This window comes from Diceros bicornis, chromosome 29 (assembly GCF_020826845.1).
Source record: "Diceros bicornis minor isolate mBicDic1 chromosome 29, mDicBic1.mat.cur, whole genome shotgun sequence".
NCBI lineage: Eukaryota > Metazoa > Chordata > Mammalia > Perissodactyla > Rhinocerotidae > Diceros > Diceros bicornis.
In genome coordinates this window covers 19,150,765-19,170,929 of record NC_080768.1, presented here as the reverse complement: position 1 = coordinate 19,170,929, position 20,165 = coordinate 19,150,765, and the positions used below count along the sequence as shown (strand labels likewise).

General features: G+C 37.1%; 1 protein-coding gene across 2 annotated transcripts in view; it reads right to left on the bottom strand.

The window, feature by feature from the left end:
* Positions 1-20,165, bottom strand: part of ZFP42 (ZFP42 zinc finger protein) — a 68,070-nt gene that overhangs the window by 36,529 nt on the left and 11,376 nt on the right. The window contains exon 4 of one of the 2 annotated variants that reach the window (XM_058525031.1): positions 18,509-19,795. The exons of the other annotated variant lie outside the window; for it this stretch is intronic. The gene's annotated coding sequence lies outside the window, so the exon portion shown is untranslated. Of the gene's footprint in view, positions 1-18,508; positions 19,796-20,165 lie in introns of those variants that run through there. 2 annotated transcript variants of the gene reach the window in all.

Genomic DNA, 20,165 nt, shown 5'->3' with positions numbered 1-20,165 from the left:
GGGGCAGTATTTTATAACTATAAACATTTCTGTAGGGAAATGTATAAATGTCCACATTTACCGGGATAAATAAAGAGATTGTAGGAAGCTTCACCTAAGTTTTGCCACCAAATGAATTCAGAGAAGTTATAGTCTCAGCTTCTTGGCCTGCCAGCTTCCTCAGGCAAATTATTAAACCATTCTGTGCTTCAATTTCTCTATCTATACAAGTGGATGGTAATATGGTACCCATATCCTAGCATGGTGAAGATATTTGACTTATTATGTGTATAGACGTAAAAAATTTAGAATTTAGCCACTATGCATAGTAAGTGCTCAAAAAAGTGTTATGTGGTAGGAAACAGGAATAATCTGGCTTTTTTTAAGTAAAAAGTCATAGTATTCAGTTCTCTGTCAGAGTTACAAAATAATTTAACTCTTCGCAACCTAGAGCTCTTGTCTTACTTATCTTAATTTATAATTTATGGCCTATTAAGAACACCTAAAAGAGTGATTTTGGGATCAGTTTTTCTTTTAAAGCAATTTCCTTTCTTCATTTTGACTCACAAATAAACCACTCAATATGCTGTAGAACTAAGAAGGCTGTTTCTCATTATGTAATCCCTGTCTGTATTAACATAATCTATTATTTATTCTCAGACCAAATTATGATCGTATTTGATGTTTCAGCTACGTTAGAGACTTCTGGCCAGGACCAGAATAAACTGATAAAAAGTGGTTTCAGCATTTTAATGATTCATACCATCCTGGATGCAGCATAAACTTTCCCATCCTGAAATGAACAAACTAAAATCAATGTAAATTATGTCAAAACCTTCTGGAAGTGATAGGAGAGGTCTTGAAGCAATGTTAGTCAAGCTGAGGGTACAAGGAGTGCAGCCTTCCGTGCACTCTGGCCTTGCTTAACCTGTTTACCTCTGCTAGCCGCATCGCTGGCCATCTCCCCTGGCTCTCAACGTTCCAATTTTAATGAAAATGTCTGCATAACCCAGGACCTTTGAAAATGTTCTCTCTGCCTGGAATAGTTGGGTCTTCCATTCACCGTCGCCATCGCCCCACCTCCACACCTACCTCCTACACTTCTTTTCTCAGCCCAATCATAAGTTCCATCAGCAAAGTCTCCCCTAACACCTCAAGTCTGGTTTGTACGCCTCCCTTAGCACACTGCACAGACCTCGGTCATACCGTTTATTAAACATTGGGCATGACATGTTATAATGGGCTGTTTACTTGTCTATTTTGCCTAGACTGTAAGAGAAACCATATCTATCTTGTTCCATATTTTATTCCCAGTGCTTAATACAGTACTTGGTACATGGTAGTAATTATCTGTTAAGTAAATAAACCTCTTAATTGTTCTTTTATGTGAGAAAAGGTATAATGCAACTACCTTATAGAATTATGATAATAAAATAAGATTCTGAGTATGAATATTTTTATGTATCACAATGCTTAGCAGGTAATAGACATTCAATAAATGTTAGTTGAATATGAAATCTGCTTCTTCTCCAAGTCACAATGTAGCAGCTTTTTAATTTTGTTGTAGATTCAGTTCGAGCTATGTTTATTACGTATGCTAACATTCCTTTAGCTCTTTACATGGTCAGTCCCTTTTTTTTTTTGGTTGTTAAATGGATTGGAAAATATGCTGAAAAATTAAATGCTCTTTTTAGTAGGGTTAGCTAACTCTGACCGATCTTTTAATTTTTGACTATCTCAAACTGTTTTTTGCAAATACAATCTGTTTAGTAAAACCTCAAAACTCATTTTGTGAGGCACATTTTCCACTGTATTCTAAGTAAACATATTTTACAGAAAATTGAAGCCATACATTTCTGATTTGTTTACAGTTAGAATACAATTAATATTCTGCTTCAAGAAGTGTCTTAATTGTTAATTATTATTATTATGCGTAGGTACAAAATGTCCCTTCTCTTATGAATGTATGCTAAAACTACTGAAAAGGTGAAAGTTTGATGAAGAAAAGGATATATACATAGTCTCCATGTATTTCCCCACAGATTACTTATGAATGACAAAGGAAAAACCAGCTTTCCAGTCTAGAAACATAGCAGACACCATCTTAACCAACCGCTCAAAGATAGTCTTGCCTTGGAACAAGTCAACACCATGTGCTTTTTGATATAATGCATGGTAAAGGCCACAGAATCACTATGGCTATATTTCCACTAAAAATGCACAACTTGAATCTAATCATACGGAAACAATACACAAACACAATCTGAAAGACATTCTACAAAATAACTGGCCTGTACTCTTCAAAAATGTCAAGGTCAAGAAACACGAAGAAAGGCTAAGAAACTTTTCTATATTAAAAGAGACTTAAAGGTCATGACAATTGTCATGTAATATAATGCAAGATCTTGGACTGGATTCTCAACCTAGGGGAGAGAGAAGGTAGTAGCCTTGAAGTATATTACTGGGGAACAGACAAAATTTGAAATAGGGACTATGGATCCGATAACAGTTTTATCAAAGTTAAATTTGATAATCGAATTGTGTTAATGTAAGTAAATATCCTTGTTCTTAGAAATACCCATTGAAATATTCAGGGATAAAAGGATATGATATTTCTAACTTATTTTCAAATGGTAAGGGAAAAATGACAGAGAAGGAAAGCGAGCGAGAGAGACCGACACACAAAGAGACAGAGAGAGAAGGATAGAGCAAAGATGACAAGATATAAAGGTATACGGGACTTCCTTGTTCTAGTCTTGCAACTTTTCTGTGAGTTTAGAACTATATCAAAGTAAAACATTACCCAAAAAATGTCCTCCTCTGAAATAAACTTCATGTGGTTTGGTGTTAGACACCAAATATAAAAACGGTTGAGTGGTCAATTATTCATTGGTTACTTTGAAAAAGTTAAAGCCTCTATCAGTTGCTGAGTAATTGAAACATCCCAATTTAGTGGCCTAAAACAACAACAATTTATGATTTTTTTATGATCCTGAGAATGAACTGAGTTGGACCAGGCAGTTTTTCTGCTCCACGATGCATAGACTGAAGGCATTCATTCTGCTGAATTCAGCTGGAAGCTCAACTGTGGCTGGACTCGCATGATGGACTCTCATCCCTCAGGGCTTCTCTTCAATTAGTAGTTCAGCCTGAGCTCTATAATTCTTTATAATTAGAAACTGGCTCTAAGAGGGAAAACAAAAGCTGCCAGTTCCCTCAAAGCCTGGGCTCAGAAGTCCTAGAGTGTCTCTTCCGTGGTATTCTATTGTTAGAAGAAAGTCACTGTACAGCCCACATTCAAGCGGAGAGAAAATAGAATCCACTCTTTTTTTTTATTTTTAGTTATTTCTTTTATTTTTATTTTTTTGTATGTGTGAGGGAGATCAGCCCTGAGCTAACATCCGTGCGAATCCTCCTCTTTCTGCTGAGGAAGACCCGCTCTGAGCTAACATCTATTGCCAATCCTCCTCCTCCTTTTCTTTCCCCCAAAGCCCCAGTAGATAGTTGTATGTCATAGTTGCACATCCTTCTAGTTGCTGTATGTGGGACGCGGCCTCAGCATGGCCGGAGAAGAGGTGCATTGGTACGTGCCCAGGATCCGAACCAGGGCTGCCAGTAGCGGAGCGCGCGCACTTAACCACTAAGCCACGGGGCCGGCCCAGAATCTACTCTTGATGTGAGGCGTGGTTTTTCCTTAAAGGAGCGGGGAGAATTGCTAGTAGCCGTATTGGAAGGCTATCTACCGTAGAGCCAAAATAAACTCATTTAGATAACTTTGAATGTACTTGTCTATAAGTATAATTTAGAAATATTAGCATATGAAATAAATGTCAAAAGAATTTTAACTTGAATGGAAGTTAACCTAATTTGTTGTGTACATTAATTCAGAACCATCGTTTATAACTGTGGATTAGAAGCAGTCTGTTATAAATTATTTTTTTCATTATAAAAGTGTCAAATAGAGAGTTTTAGCTTGAGCCTCTCTTAGGATTTAAACTAATTTGATTCTTATTAGCCACTAGGAAACCATTTGTACAATGGACTTTTGAATAAAGGAGAAAAAGGAGTGTTTCTATGGGCTAGGGGTGGGAGGGTAGGGGAGGATGGTTTGGATCATATGGTCTCAGTCTCAGATATTGCCCCATTGCCCTGACCCCATAGATTTGTCTCAAAGAATTCATTCAATTTTCATTCATTTATTCAATTTTCCCTCAGAATCAACCTATTAGAATTATCCATATATAGTCATGCGTCACTTAACGATGGGGATATGTTCTGAGAAATGCATCATTAGGTGATTTCGTTGTTGTGCAAACATCACAGAGTGTACTTACACAAACCTAGATGGTATAGCCTACTACACATCTAGGCTCTATGGTACTAATCTTATGGGACCAGCATCGTACATGTGGTCCATAGTTCCCTAAAATGTTATGTGGCACATGACTGTAATGTGTGCCTCTCATTTCTCTCATCCTAGTCACTGCTACAACTGATGAACAATGTCTCGCTAAATCTTAATCATCCTGTTGCAAGACCTGTTGAAACCTGTAATTTTTATAACATTCTGCTTTCTCAACTCAGAATCATTGTATGCAAGCTGTCTGAGAGCACATGTCAAAGATCTCTGAGTTCCATGCAAAAAGAGTACTGCAATTTTGTGTCATTTAAATTTTCTATCAATGACAAATATTGCAGAATGCTCATTAATGCCAAAGATGTGAATGACATTTCTTTTTTCATCCTAGGAGTCCTAATTTCTTTCTTGTTTTAATATCTCTTTATTATTGAAAACTTAAAACACACACAGAAAAAGGAAAAAATAGTATAGCATTTCCTATGTACCTATCACCCAGCATCAACGATCATCAAGATATGACAAATCAAATTTTATCTCTACCCCTTCACTCCACTTTTACCTAGACACCTGTTGGATTTTTTAAAACAGCAAATTTCAGACATCATAATTTTATCTATAAAAACATCAATATGTATTATGAAGAGATAAAGACTTCTAAAACATCATAACTACAATATTATTTTTGTACTTGGAACAATTAATAATATTTTCCTAATATCATCTGATATCTAGTCGGTGCTCAAGTTTCTCTGAACGTTTCAGAAATATCTCTATGGAGTTGGTTTGTATCAGTTCTCTCTCCTGCCCCCTCCCGCGCCAATGATTTGGCTGACTATTCCTTGTAGTGTCTTTTAAGATGTCCCTCTGGACTTGAGGTTTTTTTCAGAGAAGAATTTGGGAGCAATTAATTAGACTGAAAATGTTGGGAATTACTGCATGTAGTAGGAACTGTGTAGTGGTGACAAGGGTACCAGAAGAAGAAAATGCAAAACAACGTACAGCTGTTTCTTGTGACAATCAATAAGAATGATAGGGGCCGGCCTGGTGGCGCAAGCGGGTGAGTGCACGCGCTCCACTGCCGCGGCCAGGGTTCGCTGGTTCGGATCCCAGGCGCGGACCGACCTACGCACTGCTTGGCAAGCCATGCTGTGGCGGTGTCCCATATAAGGTGGAGGAAGGTGGGCACAGACGTTAGCCCAGGCAAGTCTTCCTCAGCAAAAAAAGAGGAGGATTGGCAGATGTTAGCACGGGGCTGGTCTCCTCACTAAATAAATAAATAAATAAATAAATAAATAAGAATGATAATCTAGAATTAATCAGTCATTGAAAAAGCCTTCTATTAACCTCTACCACATTATCATGGTGGTCTTCAACCTCAAAAAGTTTAATGGTTAAAGTGAGATCTTGCAATTTTTCTTGTGATTTTTTTTTTTTTTTGCTTGAGGAAGATTAGCCCTGAGCTAACATCTGTGCCAACTTTCCTCTATTTTGTATGTGGGATGCCACCACAATATGGCTGACTAGTGCTGTATGTCCACACCCAGGATCCAAACCTGTGAACCCCGGGGCCGCTGAAGTGGAGCACACTGAACTTAAGCACTATGCCATGGACCTGGCCCCTATATTTTTATTATTGATTCTATAATTTTCATATTTCCACTATCTCCACATAGCCATCTGCTCTATCCTACTTTCAACTACAATCCTTCAGCTGTAACTTGATGCCTAGCAAACAACAACTCGAAAGATTTGTGGCGAATCACTCAGGAAATTATATTAGGTCACTTATAATTGGCTAGACTTTTAAAATTTTTATATATTTCTTTATACCACATTTGAATCAGATGTTCTGTTTCTGATTAATCAAAGTAAGAATTTTTATTTTTAAAATATATCAGGGGCCGGCCCCATGGCGTAGCAGTTAAGTGCGTGCACTCTGCTGCTGGGGGCCTGGGTTCAGATCCCAGGCGCACACTGATGCACCGCTTGTCAGGCCATGCTGTGGCGGCGTCCCACATAAAGTAGAGGAAGATGGGCACAGATGTTAGCCCAGGGCCAGTCTTCTTCAGCAAAAAAGAGGAGGATTGACATGGATGTTAGCTCAGGGCTGATCTTCCTCTCACCACACACACAGACACACAAAATAAAATAAAATATATTAGACACATTTCAAATGTACATTTTTACCTTGGAGATTCTGGAGTGTTTATTGGATGTGTCTTCTCTTTTGAAAATGGAAGTGTCCCTTAATATGATTTATAGAAGATAGCAAATTCTCATATCTACTACATTCCATCTGTTTTGATATCTTTATTTGAGTGAAGTATATGAGGAAAATCCAGCCCCACACAGATATGTAGTTGAAAAAAAGAGGAGAATTTTAATAGATATTTTAGATAATTATGGATATTCTTTGAAACTATACCAAAACTCTAATGGTGTAGTGTTTTAAAGGTTATCTGTGTCATAGAATCTGAAATCATGGGAATAAACTTTTCATGCTTTGTTATATTAAACTCATTGGTCTGTCTTACACTTTGAATGGATATTTTTCTCATGCATAATTTTGTAACGTCATGCACTGGCTCTTGGAAAATATTAGTTCACTGAGTTATGCAGATCTTCCAAATTTTGACACATTTCATTAGACAATATAAAAAAATCACATTTATGAATAGCACCGTTAATCTCATCAGAAAATCTCGAAGTTTGGGTAAACTGTCAAGTTCACAGTGGTAGATACAAGTTTTCCAAAACACTAATTTTCTTCTGAAACCTCAAATTTATCATTGACAAAAAATAGTCAGTTGTTTTCCTTTAGGCAACAATTTCACTTCATTCATATTAGAGAAAACGTCCACCATATACCCAATTCTGAATAACATAGCTTGTCTTGCAGTCGTTTTTTCAAACAAATTTTTGTTCTGTAGAAAAACCAGTTAATTCAGCTCTCCATGGATGTTTTTCTTCAAGACAACCACTGTACTTAGGTATGCAACATTCCATATCATCAGACAGAGATTAAAATAATGTGCATATGAGGGTTGAGATTTAATAAAACTGATTATTTTTGCTTCTTAATCAAGACATGTTATGATAAAACTGACTCTGTTTTCTTTGATGCATGACAGAGAAGAATATAAGGAATACTAGAACAGTTTGGTGCAACTGCCTTGATTTGTTCTAAAGTGCAAACTGTGTATTCATTATTGTTTTTGCAGCATAAGTGTAAATGTTGACACCATGATAAAGGCAAATAACACATTAGGGATCCCCAGACACACACTCTGAGAACCAGTGACCTAGAGAAATATTCACAAGTTAGGCACACGTCTCATGCCAGGGTTTTCACTGTAGTATTTTTAATAATAATAATAAGTTGTGAACAATTTAAATATCTTTCAATAGGGAATGATTAAATAAAATACAGTGTATTCAGATTAAGGAACACTATGCAGCCATTAAAAAGAATAATATGCAGCCAGTAAAAAGAATGGGAAGACCTATACATACAGAGAAGATTCCCTAGCATATAGTGCTACTAGGAAAACATGGTCACATGGTATTGGCTTGTGTGTACGAGGAAAACCAGGAGATTTTTTTTCATTCTGGAAGACAAGTGAACAAAGTGTTCAAAGAAGAGGAAAGGACTAACTGTTTCAGAGTTTAGAGGACAATATAAAATCTCAAGAAATATTTTGGTTTAATTCACAAAGAGTAGCAGAACTGCTAAGAACATTCTAGAATTTTTAAAAACTATTGAATTTTAAAGGATTTAAGACGATGTATTAGACACTATATTCAAAATGTCAAAACTAATTATCATAATGTGAAGGTATATAACAAAGCTTATGCCAATGGAATGTGAGAAAAATGCTTGAGATTGAACAAGTTAATTCTCACAGTATTTGGTAATTAATGACCAGCTTCAGTTGAGATAAAAGAGTTAAAAATTTTGTTTCATTCTATTCAATTTGAACTACTTCTTAGCAAATTTTTTTAATTGCCATTAATCAACAACAACAATAACAAAAAGTGGGCTTTCTCTTGCTCTTGTTTTTATGAATATGAACGAATTGGCTCCTATTGACTCATGGCTGGTCAATGATCTGTCTTGTTTCATTCATTCAACAGTATGCAACTGAGTTACATATTATATACTAACTCAACATTAGACACTGTATACTGTAAAAAAAAAAAAACAGAAAAAAAAGTCTATGCCTGTTTAGAAATAACATTCCAGTCAAAGAAGATTAACGGTAAACACAAACACAAACAGATATGTCACGTCAGATAACGACCAGGAAGGGAAGAAAATAATGTTGGCAGGAGTGAGGTTGCAACTTTGGATTGAGTGATTAAGAAAAAGGGAAATGAGGAGGTAAAGCTTGGGCAGGGAACAGAACGAAGAGCATTCCAGGCAGAGAGGATGGCAAGTGCAACAGCACAGGCAAGAAGGCTGGTTGGCTGGAGCAGAGTGAGTGAGGAGAAGGGTGATGGATCACGATGTTGCAACAGTCAGGAAGTCATGCAGGACCTGGTACCCCATGCAAGGAACCTTAGATTTTGCTTTAAATGTGTTAGGATTCCCTAAGAAAGTGTTGAACCAAGGAGAGACATAATTTAAATTAGGTCTTAAAATAAAAATTCTGACCCCTCTACGGGGAAGAGACTATGAGGGGCCGGGGTGAAAACAGAGAAAAATAATCAGTTATTCCAGTTAATGATGGTATCTTGAATCAACGTGGCAGCCACGGATACGGTGAGAATAGGTCAGAGTCTGGATTTTTCAGAGATGAATTTGATGTGGAATATGACAGAAAAAGAAGGAGTTGGTGCCTCCAACGGTTTTGATCTGCGTAACTGGTGATGTTTACTGAGACAAGGAACACTTAGGTGGGAAGTAGGTTTGAGGGTAAAGAATTAAGACTTTCTTTTTTGGATATTTAGTTTGAGATGCCTTTTATACATCCAAGTGGATATATTCAGTAGGCTTCTGGATATACAAAATTGCAGCTCAATAGAGAGGTCAAGGTGGGAGATATGTTTTTGTAACTCATCAGCATATAGATATTATTTAAAGCTTTGTGATTGGATGAGAACAACTAGAGGATGAATCAATAGAAAAGAATTCTGAAAGCTGAGATTTGGTATTGCGGAGGAGGGGAAAGGGTGCAAAATTTGGAGAGGGGGAAAATAAATAAAATCCAACAAATGAAGCAAGAGAGTTAGCCAGTTAGTTGGCTAAGAAAAACAAAAACAGGAAAGCTTGATATCCTGGACACCACATGAAGAATTTTAAAGAGAGAATGACCAACCATTGCAAATTCTCCTGAGAAGTTGAGTACCCTATGGACTTAGAATTGATCAACTAATTTGGCAAATTAGATTTCAATGATGACTTTGACAAGAATAGTTTTAGTAGAGTGGTGAACAGGAAAGAATGATTAAAGTGGGTTCTATAGAAAACAGGGGTAGAAGTGGAGAGGAGAGTATGCTAAATTCTTTCGAAGAGATTGCTCTAAAAGCAGTGAAAAAAATGGTAGCTGAAACAAGGGAACTTCACTCAGCTCTTATTACTAACTTTCCATCTCCAGGTCAAGTTATTACTTTCTAAGTCTGGTCCCCACAATTTCAACTCTGATGAAATTCCACTCATTCCATGAACGTGCTACAGAACCTAGTCTACTGCCACAGTAAAAGAGAATTGCTTCCTTTTCTGCATTGTTGACAGAATGCACAGCCATTAGCTTTATTTATTTATTTATATAATTTTTTATTTATTTATTTTTCCCCAAAGCCCCAGTAGATAGTTGTATGTCACAGCTGCACATCCTTCTAGTTGCTGTATGTGGGACACGGCCTCAGCACTGCCGGAGAAGCGGTGCGTCGGTGCGCGCCCGGGATCCGAACCCCCGGCTGCCAGTAGCGGAGCTCGAGCATTTAACAGCTAAGCCACGAGGCCGGCCCTCACAACTGCTCTTATATTGTAGCTTTTGAAAAATTGTAAGCGTATTTATGGACCATGTCATTTAATTTCTAAGCCCTGTTTCGGACCACAAATTTGTATATTAACTAATTCTATTTGTTTAGATTAACTTTCTTGTTATCTCTTAAACTATGAACTACTTGCAGGAAAAAAACATTTTTCTTGCCTTTTCATTCTTTTATTCTCAACACAATACAATTTCTGGTATCTACTAAGTACTCAACAAAACTTGATAAATGATCATTGAAGTACATTAAAATTAAGAACTTCTGGGGCTGGCCTGGTGGCGTGGCAGTTAAGTCCGTGTGCTGTGCTTTGGTGGCCCCGGGTTGACAGGTTCAGATCCCAGGCGCAGACCTACACACTGCTTATCAAGCCATGCTGTAGTGGCCTCCCCATATAAAGTAGAGGAAGATGGGGGCATGGATGTTAGGCCAGGGCCAATCTTCTTCAGCAAAAAGAGGAGGATTGGTGGCAGATTGTAGCTCAGGGCTAATCTTACTCAAAAAAAAGAACTTCTAGGGGCCGGCCCGGTGGCGCAAGCGGTTAGGTGCGCGCGCTCCGCTGCGGCGACCCAGGGTTCGCTGGTTCGGATCCCGGGCGCGCACCGACGCACTGCTTGGCAAGCCATGCTGTGGCGGCATCCCATATAAAGTGGAGGAAGATGGGCACAGATGTTAGCCCAGGGCCGTCTTCCTCAGCAAAAAAAGAGGAGGATTGGCGGGTGTTAGCACAGGGCTGATCTCCTCACAAAAAAAAAAAAAAAAAAAAGAACTTCTATTCATCAAAATGCTATTAAGAGAGTGAAAATCAAAGCCACTAAGCAGGAGAAGATATTAAGATATTTGCCATAAATACACATACACACACACGCCTGATAAAGGACTCCTATCTATCACTTAAGAAAACTCTTTAGAGGAATTTTCTCTCTTACTTTGGAAAACTGAAAATATCTTTTAAAGCTCATCATATACATATCCAAAGAATGAGCAATTCTACTTCTAATTATATTTATAAGAAATGAGCACATTTTTCTCCAAAAGATATAAGAAGAATCTTCATAGCAGTACTATTCATAATAGCCCAAAACTGGAAATTTCCTGGGTGCCATCAACAGTGAAACTGGTGTTAGAAGTCCGTAGAGTGTTTACCTTTTGGGGGAGGGTGGGTAATATCTGAAAGGGCAAGTGGGATGTGAGTGCTTTTATGATTTATACATTTTTCTGTATCTAATGTTCCAATAACAGATTTGCATTAAAAAAAGAATTTAATGAATGAATGAATTCTTACTCTAAGGATACCTGTTACTTCTTGTCAATACATGTCCTAGAATTGACCTTTCCAAAGTTCATTCATTCAACAGATAGTTAGTTCCTGCCTACCTACTATGTGCTAGACACTACACTAGGCACAGGGAATATGGAGGTAAACAAAAAGATTTAGTTTCTCTCTCTTCATGCAGTTTACAGTGTAGTTTATTTGCTTTGAGCAAAAGAATATTACTGTCTCCATTTCTATACAAGCCTGGACCAGAATTCATTGATGAAACCCTCCGTGACTAATTTTTTTTTTTATTCCTTTCAAGTATTTCCTTGATCAGGGAGCCCCTATATCCAGATAAAATTTTATATGTAAGAATTTCCTCCTAGTCTCTAGTGGTTAAGGATGTCAAATGTACTGGTTTCTAAGATAAGATATTTAAATTTGACTGTATTTCAGCTAAGTGAAAGGATAGCATTTTATTGAGACCACATTTCTTTGGAGCTTTTTCCTTAATGAATGAGTGATTTACAAAAATGCATGCTCTACATTTTCTTCCTTTAAGACTTACATGAGACATTATCAGTTCCCCATATTTCTTTTGGAAGGACACAAAAGGGCCATCATTATCTACTCCCCTATCTTTAAATGTGAGAAGCGTGTGGCCAATTAAATCTAGGGCTTCCTCTTCATTGTTCTGTATGAATAATTAACCTTTCTAAGTGCTGACTTCAGGAAGGTTTTGAATCCCTTTCTTCTAAGGGAAAAATAAAATGAAAAGCAGAACCGATGCTTCTTTAGAGTTTTCTTTTTAATCACTTTGAAAGATAGTTAATAAAATACAAGTGTGAAAATCTAAAATGTTGATTCTGAAAATTATTATTGTTTATTCTTTGGTGATAATGATTTTATTATTAATGTGGGCTTCTCTAAAGTAATAACGTTCTCTAATGGAATCATTTAGAACAATATGGTCACCAATCTACTTTCATTAGTCACATGGGAACATTATAAATCAATTTATATGATCTTTGCAATTGAAACTTGCTGGATGCCAGCTGGGTTAATTTCTGTTAATTATCATCCTTTTAAACATCATTCTTTCTGTAAGTAAGATATGCACTTTAGGACGTTTTTTATAGTTGAAATTGTCCTATTCATCCTCCTACAGGTCTCCTACAAGGTTTTTGCCCCTCTAAGTTGATTTATAATGTAACCTTGAAACAAGGGGAAGCATTAGTTGACTGCTGTTTTAATAAATGGCTTGTCAGCTGTTTTACAACTATGGTTATTTCTTTGACTAGAGACATTTCTAGATAGCAGGCCTTTGAATTCTTAATTATTTTAAAGATTTGGCTGGACTTTCTTGATCATATCTATCTTCTGTGCAAATAAATACTTGACCACTAGAGAAAAAATAGCTTTGATCTGTTTTGATTTTGATTTTACATATTTTGATTTTGTTATAGACTTACCATTGAGGATGGTTGAAAATGTAACGAAATCATTTTATATTTAACCTTTTAAAATACTATTTATCTGTTTTGTTTACTTACTTTGACACACAGAGTTAAGTTATCTTAACTGAATTCTGCAAAACTTAGCCTCTCCAGCCAAATTTAATTAGGCTCACTTTTCACAGTGATTTTTTTCCCCAACATGCGTAATTGCCATTTCAAAATAATTCTCATCTTAAACTGAATTTATCATATAGTCTCTCCTTGCTTCTCTTCCTGCATTCCCAGTTTCCATCTCCCTTTAAGGCCTCACAATCCATCCACTCTACCAACCTGAAAACCTGAAGAACGTTCTAGATGTTTCCTCCTCCTCCCATGCATCACCATGACCTGAAAATTTTTCCTAAATATTTCCGTACTCTTCTCTCTCCTCTATACCCCTACAATTGCTGCCTTTCTCGAGCTTTCAATATTTCTTACTTCCAAACTGACCTGTTTTTCTCCAGACTTTTCTTCTCCCCTACTTCCCATATATTCACATCCATAGGTCACAATATAGTGTTTGATATAGCATGCAAGTCTGAATTTATTGGTCTTCTGATTAAAACTGATTGCGTTTTAAAGAATGTATTCACCAAAATGGTTACTTCTAGCTGGTGACATTTTCAGTGTGTTTATCTTTTATTTATGCTTTATAATTTGCCACATTTCTTGAAAACGAGCTCAGTTCTTATAACAAAAACAATAAGCAATTAAAACAAAACCTAGAACTCTACCTTCAATGGCTTTAGGTTCTATATTTGAGAAATTAAAGCTTCTAAGCATAGGATGAAAGTCCCTTTAGTACAAGGCCCCCTACCAACCTGTCCAGTCTATTCTCTTTCAATTCTTGCCTGACATTTTATCCTTGCCTAGACAATGCTGTTTCATGCCTCCATGCCTTTGCTCCTATGGTTTCCTCTGACTGGAATTCCACAAAGAGCCCCGTATAGTCTGCTTGGACCGCTAAAACAAAATACCACAGATTGAATGGCTTAAACAACGGAAATTTATCTTCTCATATTCTGGAGGCTACAAGTCCAAGATCAAGGTGTTGGCAGGTTTTGGTTTCTTCTGAGGTCTCCTTGGCTTGTAGATGGCTGCCTTCTCACTGTGTCCTCACACAGCCTTTCTTCTGGGGGCACGTATCCTTGGCATCGCTTTTATGTCCAAATTTCCTCTTATGAAGACACCAGTCAGATTGGGTTAGGGCCCATCCTACCCACCTCATTTTAACTTAATCATCTTTTAAAGGTTCTATCTCATATTCTGAGGTTCTGGGGGTTTGGGCTTCAACATATGAATTTTGGCAGGGACACATTCAGTCCATAACATGCCATTTTATGCTCACACAGCATTTTTTGTTTTCAAACCATTTTGCAAACGTCAACGTAGATCTTTATTATCTAAACCAAAGCTAAAATAACAACGTATAATTCCCTTGAAAGCCAAGGCCATGGGTTTAGAAATGTCCTCAAGTCATTAGTAATAGTAATAATAATGCAATAAAACAATAATTTATCTCTCTCTTATCTTTTACTATATCATCTTAAAATTGATCCATTTAATTGGAGTAGAGCTTCAGAACTAAAAAGGATCTTAGAATTATATTCTAGGACTAGAACTCTGAGTTTGCGTCTTTCTATCTTGTCATTCAAGATGTCACTAGTTGTAGTACTCAGCATACTTCATGTTTCTCAGTTCCCACTTGTAAGGGATGTACCTAGTGGCCGAAAGTACCACCCAGTCTAGATGTTCTCAAAGAGACAAAGTATTTTCCCAACACCAGAAAACACCTGTTGGACCTGAAGCGCATCTACAGACCATGCAGAAGGACCATCATGTGGTGTTCACTAATGCAGATCAGGACAAGGGAGGCATTCATTGAGTCCCACTCTCACTTACTATCTCAGGAAGAAACTAAAAATGAAGAAATTCGTAAAAATTCTTAAAAATGATGAATACTCTTTGTAAATTATTTTTACTCTGTCCAAAAACATCTGGCAATAAAAGAGCACTAACATTTGTAAGGAAAACTTTATCTGGGGAAAACCAGTCCTGGAGGGATGCCATCAGTCTTTTTGATGACAGAATCCTAGGACACTGCTGTAGCTCTGCCTGGGGATTTAGGGGGAGCCGTCTACTGAGAGCAAGATCCCCGAATTGCCTTGTTCATTTAATTACAGGAAATGTCCGTGGATGCTGGTGTAAGGGAGAGAAGCTGAACTGGGCTTTGTAAATATCAGCCGTACTCATTTTAAAGCTGTCCTCAGAAAACCTTCAAATACATAGGTCACAGAGTTTTTTGTTTCTTTGTGTTTTTTAATTTTAGCAAAAAAAAAATTGAAACTATGATACACTCACTTTATTTATTTATTTATTTATTTATTTATTTTTCCCCCAAAGCCCCAGTAGATAGCTGTATGTCATAGTTGCACATCCTTCTAGTTGCTGTATGTGGGATGCGGCCTCAGCATGGCTGGAGAAGCGGTGTGTAGGTGTGTGCCCGGGATCTGAACCCCGGGCCGCCAGCAGTGGAGCGTGCACACTTAACCGCTAAGCCACGGGGCCCGCCTGACACACTCACTTTAAATATTTTCATCTTCAACATACTTTTCAAAAGTTAATATATATGAGCATTAAGGAAACATAAATACGATAATTTATATCAACCACTTAGAATGTGATCTAAGATTGTAAGAACTCAAGGAGAAAGGCCATGGTCTTGACACAGTATACTCGCTAGAAGTAATATTAATAATACAAAGAACACCTCAATAAAATAATTAAAAAGCTGAAAAAAAAAAGTTATTATGTTAAACCCTTTGATTTTAGAATGACATACAAGAGCTAACTGATATAAGGAAGCAAACAGAAGTGAGAGCAATTGAAATAACCTACTTATTTTTGACATATGTTCTAATTAGAAGACAGCATTCATAATCATTTTGTTATTCAAATTTATTTCAGATAACTTATTAAAAAGTGACTACACTGAGATTCTGTTCCAGGGAACTTGAAGAGGAACTTGGAGAGACATGCATGTTACTGCAGAAAAAGATGGTGACTCTGTATCATCTGACTGGACATGTGAATTCAGGCTCTCATGTGAGTCATTTTTTTAACCATGAATGTTGATGAGATTACTGAGAATAAAAATAAAATAATATAATAGAGGGAAAAAAATACAAAGAATAAAAATATCTAACATTCATTTCTCAGGCAATTTAGCTTAGGATTTTTTTTCTCTAGCTTTATCTAATTTTAGAACATTTTTATCACCCCAAAAAGGAACCATTAGTGGTCACTGCCTACTTTCTCCAAGCCATAGCCTCTGGCAACCACTAATCTGCTTTCACCTTCTGTCGGTTTATCTATTCTGGACATTTCACTTGAATGGAATCTTACAATATGGGGACTTTTGTGTCTGGCTCCTTTAATTTAGTATGTCTTCAAGGTTCATCCATGTTGTAACATGTATTAGTACTTCATTCCGTTTTATGGCTGATAAATATTCCACTGTAAGGGTGTGCCAAATTTTCTTTACACGTGCATCAGTTGGAAGGCATCTGGGTTGTTTCCACTGTTTGGCTATCAGGAATCATGCTGTTATGAGCATTTGTATACAAATTCTTGTGTGAACAGATTTTTACATGTTTTTTTGGTATAAACTTAGGAGTGAAATTGCTGGATCATATCACTACACTTGATGTTTTCAGAAACTGCTAAGCTGTTTTCCTAAGGGGCTGCACCATTTTACACTCCTACCAGAAGTGAACGAAGGTTCAAATTTTTCCACTTTCTAGTCAACACTTGTTTTTTGATTATAGCCATCCTAGTGAGTGTGAAGTGGTATGATAGTGGTTTTAATTTGCATTTCCCTAGTGACTAATGATGTTGACTGTCTTTTCGCGTGCTTATGGACTATTTATATATCTTCTTTGGAGAAATGTCTATTCAAGCTCTACGCTCATTTTTTAATTAGATAATTTGTCTTTTGATTGTTGTGTGTCAGTGACGTTAAGTTTAGCACATCTATCACTTTTCTATTTTTTCTATTGCTTGGAAATCCTTTTAGTTACATCTAGTCAAGCATTTATTCAAACATCCATTAATCATTTATTGTGTTCTACGCCTGTGCTGGAATATAAAGTCCAGTAAGACATGTCAGCTATCCTGTGGATTATTGCAACAGTTACCTGTTTTTCTACTCCCCAGTCCAGCTTTTACCCTGCATCCCAAATGATTTTTCGAAAATGTGAATTTGATCAGGTCAATTACTTGCTTAATCCCTCAATACTTCCTTTATTGACTATGAGACAAAGTTCTAACTCTTTAAGGTGGTTTATAATGCCTTCAGAATTTGTCCCTCACCAGTCTCTATAAGGTTCTCTCTTGTGTTCATCCTATACACCTATATGGGATAACTTGTAGGAGTCTTCTAGTTAAATACCCCACCTAGACATAGGTGTTTTTCTACTCCCCAGTCCAGCTTTTACCCTGCATCCCAAATGATTTTTCAAAAATGTGAATTTGATCAGGTCAATTACTTGCTTAATCCCTCAATACTTCCTTTATTGACTATGAGACAAAGTTCTAACTCTTTAAGGTGGTTTATAATGCCTTCAGAATTTGTCCCTCACCAGTCTCTATAAGGTTCTCTCTTGTGTTCATCCTATACACCTATATGGGATAACTTGTAGGAGTCTTCTAGTTAAATACCCCACCTAGACATACTGAGGTTAGTAAGCTAAGGGAATAAGTGGGTTCTCAGCCAGAAACCTGAACCAGGTCTCAGGCGCAAATGAAAAGAATCACTGGAGCTTTTTCCCTTAATTCTGGATCCCAACGGAAACAGGCAGATCTCTCTTAAGCCTGTCACCTGAGAAAACAAGCTGTATCATGTCACCCTCTGGCCTTTAATGGGATCTTTAAATGTCCATGCCTCACCTCATTTTTACTGCTAAGTAATAAAGGAAGAGCTCTGTGCTCATGCTTGGGTCAGCATCAAAGAGGAGCATGGCCCTTGAAGGGCAGTGGTGGTGGCAGCAATTAATGGGATTCCTCCCAGGCAAAGGTGGCCAGCCCTGGATGACATAACCAGTGGGTCAAGAGAATCCATTCTGCCCAAGTGGTGATTCTCCCCCCACTAATGTTGAGAGAGACTGAGTGCTGCTGAACTTTCCTTAGATAGCCCACCAAATAGACCAGTCTCTGTTGGTTTAGGAAGAAGTAACTCACTACCTCACTGTTACGACTCTTACTGAAAATAGATCGAGTCCACACATTTGAAAATATATTAAAGAATTCCTTTTGAACTTAGGCATAAATTAACTATATGGCAAAATCTATCTATCTGTATATATACACATGTACACACACAACATTCACACACAAATATAATGCAGAGACTATACAGTTCAAATAACAAATCAACAAGTCTGAAGTGGAGTGTGTTATTTATTGCTGCATAATAAACTAACCCCAAAATTCAAGTGGCTTAAAACAACCATTTTATTTTGTAAACTTTACTGAGGTATAATTGACAAACAAAACTGTAAGGTATTTAAACTGCACTTCATGATGATTTGAAACACGTACACATTGTGAAAAGATTCTTCCCATCTAGTTAATTAGCACATCCATCACCTCACATATTTCTATATGTATTGTGAGAACATTTAAGTTCCATTCTCTTAGCAAATTTCAATTATACAATACAGTGTTATCAACTATAGTCACCACGTAAAAAACATTTCATTTTGTTCCTCCTTTTTTGGGTCAGAAATTTGAGAAGGGACCACCCAGGCAGTTTGTCTTCAATTCATTTGTTTCTCATGGGGTGACTGGGGATGGATGATCCTTCCAAAATAGCTCCTTCACTCACGTCTGGCACCTCACTACTCCTTGGCCTCAGTCTCTCCACGTGTCTTATCCTACAGGGCCTCGGCATGTGGCTTGGATCTTTTGCCTAGGATGGTAGTCTTAGGGTAGTTATAATTCTTAAATGGCAGTTGGTTTCTAAGAGAGCAAGACAGTAGCTGCCAGACCTCTTAAAAGCTAGGCCTGGAATTGGCATAGCTATTACAGCATCATTTACACCATATTCTATGGACCAAAGCATTCACAGACCAGCTGAGACTTATGAGAGAGGGAAAAAGACTCCAACTCTCAATGGGAGGAACAGCAAAGAATTTGCAGCCATCTTTAATCTGCCATAAACGTAAGCTCTATGAGGCATGTATACTTGATAAACACAAAGATTTCCATCACCCCCCACAAAAATATCAGTACCACGCTGAGTCCTCAGCAGTTTGCAAATGCATGGGCTGCCTTAGATAAAGATGAGGTGCTATTACACACACTGTGTATAACTTTAACAACTTCACATATTTAATGGTCACAATAATCAAAATTCTCTGAAGTTTTATTATTTCTTTGATTTGTACATGTGTATTTTATGATCCACATTTTGAGTTGCAGGAAGCATGTACTACGCTTTTTATGACACATACCTGCGATCTTAAGAGTATTGAAAATAGTTTATTAATGCCCAGGGTATCATTCTAGCCTACCTAATACCTTTGATTTACTAAAGCCACAAAAGTTGTGTTGGCTTTTTTTATGGATATGACTTTAGCCACATGGTAAAGCGTAGCTTTGTACAGGTGTTTTCACATGTCTGGTCCACTGACATCTAAGAAATTCAACCTGGGGTCACAGAGAAAAGAGACAAAAGACCTAATAAAAACCACATGTTAACCGTTAATGTTCATTTACCAAATCCCACTTAAAATCTTGTACTCTCAAAGCTAATTTCATCCAATTGCCTTTTAATTATAGTCTCTTGCTCAGACTTGCAAATATAATGGCTTTTTAATATAACTTGCACTGTTCTGTGTCCAATGTAGGATGTAATCATGCAATTTATTCAGTCAGAGCTAGTGCATTAGGTAATTAAAACATAAGCTCACATGGATTTCTGCACATGCACATTTGGCAGGAAAGTAATAAGAATTTGACAAATCTGCTTTTGGATAGAATTCTTTTTTGGATAGAATGGGATAGAAATCCTATGTCC